This window comes from Coenobita brevimanus, chromosome 67 (genome assembly GCF_032717465.1).
Source record: "Coenobita brevimanus isolate Jiangsu-jjx chromosome 67, ASM3271746v2, whole genome shotgun sequence".
NCBI lineage: Eukaryota > Metazoa > Arthropoda > Malacostraca > Decapoda > Coenobitidae > Coenobita > Coenobita brevimanus.
The window spans coordinates 4,706,193-4,708,425 of record NC_137020.1 but is presented as its reverse complement, the minus strand read 5'-3'; the positions used below and the strand labels follow the sequence as shown (position 1 = coordinate 4,708,425).

Sequence of the window (2,233 nt, the reverse complement as noted above, 5' to 3'; positions counted from 1 at the left end):
AAATCCGGTAAAATATTTGTTTATTTTAACTCAATACAAAATCAGGATTCAAAGCAAAAACTTGCAAAATTCAGCGGATGTGTTTTGAATTTCCCTCTACAACTCGCCTTGACAGACTTCTAGTTTATATAAATACTGATTTAATATGCAAATACGTTTATTTGCACTGTACTTCAATATTTATGTTAAATAGAAATCTGCCAATGCGTGTTGGGAACACTTAGGGGAAATACCTGCTAACTTTAGCTCCTTTTCGCTCTGAATCTTTGTTTTTATTATTATTATTATTATTATTAGTAGTAGTAGTAGTAGTAGTAGTAATGAAATTCAGCGCAATTATTTTTATCAGATTCCAGATAATTAGGTATGTATGAACCTATGTAATAATAATAATAATAATAATAATAATAAACACTATAATACTTTCCTATTAAAAGTGTCGATTAGGTGCCGATTCGGTAAATGGTCGTCGATTCGGTATCTCGTGGCATCGGTTGCGGACTACTGCCGTTTCTGGATTCCACCTACAGCACCAGTTTTGCCGTATTTATCATTAATGGTGGTAACCTCGTCATCAGTCTCCTTATGTGCGACTATTACAAGGATTTTTTTTTTCCTGACGGTCCTGCTGTATCCAGGCAGAGGTGGTGGTGTGGTTGAGCTATGCCCTGACGTCACACCTCGACTATGTCATCGAGATGCAGGATTGGGGAAGCCTATGCTCCATTCACGAAGACCACCACCAGACAACGTCACGGGTACGTCATGGACAACGTCACGGATAAACTCCAATCAACTCCTTCCCTCTGCTATGTGGTGTCGTCGCCTTGCCAGTCTCACCCTTTTCGCGTACCTTTAATTTTCTGACTGGAGCAGAGTAAGGAGCACATCAGGAAGTTAAAGATTCAGCCCGACATATTTGGGTTAGTTATTTGCAATATTCATTGGCTTTATAGTAAACTTATACCTAGCAGCCCACGCACTTTAATATCAGTTTAAATTCGGGGCCTGAAAGCAAAATTAATCGTGAAGTACAATAATTATCTCATTTCCTATAATCAACCCGCAATTTTTCTCTAACGGAGCTCACTCCACGTTCCTTTCATTTCATCCCAGACTTTGTATTTTCATATTTAATCTATTCTTACATATGTAACCCATAATAAAGCCTTGCTTCCTGTCATTTGTGTACCGGTATATACATATGAACATTGATCTATACTGTACTTGTTATTCATATCACCAATTCTATATTTATATTTTTTTTTTTAATTTGTGTTACTGCCTAGTATATATATATATATATATATATCCATCCATTGCCAGACGCCATGTATCCCAAACGGGGTGGCCAAGGGCTTAGAGTTGTTTTACAGGGAGGGACACTAATCCTCCACCAACCCCACTTGACACGTAAGGAGAACGTTATGCCAACAGCATCTGGTGTTCCCAGGTGGTCACCCATCCAAGTACTAACCAGACCCAACGTTGCTTAACTTCGCTGATCGGATGGGAAGCGGTGTACTCAACGTGGCATGGCCGTTGGCATATATATATATATATATATATATATATATATATAATACCTGATCCCTTTTATTGGATGTTGTTCTTGAGGCTGACTTACAACGAGCACCACAATTGTATCCCTACGGTTCGTTCGACCCTTATCCTGATATTGTTGGACTAACTGTGGAATCGGTTGGGATCCGAGATTATTCAAAATTAATTTAATTCTCTCTATCAAATATCACACACAAGGAAAATTGGCCGTTCTGAATAATTACTAATAGGAAAGAAATTTGGTAGCGTGATCGTGAGTAGCGTAACAATAAGAGAATTTTTAGGTAGCGTAACAACAACTTCGGGTAGCGAGACAATGCAATAACAGAACTTTATACTCCCAAAACCGATTCAGCACAGGGGTCGAAAACAATTCCCACCAAGGCACGAGGGTTATGAGAAGAAGTTGTACAAGATTTGAGAGATATAAGAGAGGAATGACAGTGAAACTCAATAAACTTTTCAAAATGCTGAATTTACTAATATCTCTCCTTTCTTTTAATCACATTACATTATACTATTCAATTTACTAATAAATGACAACTTAAATTTATTTTTCTCTAAGAAATGAAACTTTACCTTTTGATAGAACTCTAGATTTTTCAATCATTTATTTTATCTATTCACAGTACACAGAATTTTCTCCACAACGAATTTTATACAGGCACAT

General features: G+C 37.0%; 1 non-coding gene across 1 annotated transcript; it reads right to left on the bottom strand.

Annotated features, from left to right (window-relative positions):
* Positions 1 to 1,428: 1,428 nt before the first annotated feature.
* LOC145405708 (5S ribosomal RNA) lies at positions 1,429 to 1,547 on the bottom strand. The gene has a single exon (XR_013898444.1). It is a non-coding gene; the product is annotated as a 5S ribosomal RNA (ribosomal RNA).
* Positions 1,548 to 2,233: the final 686 nt, after the last annotated feature.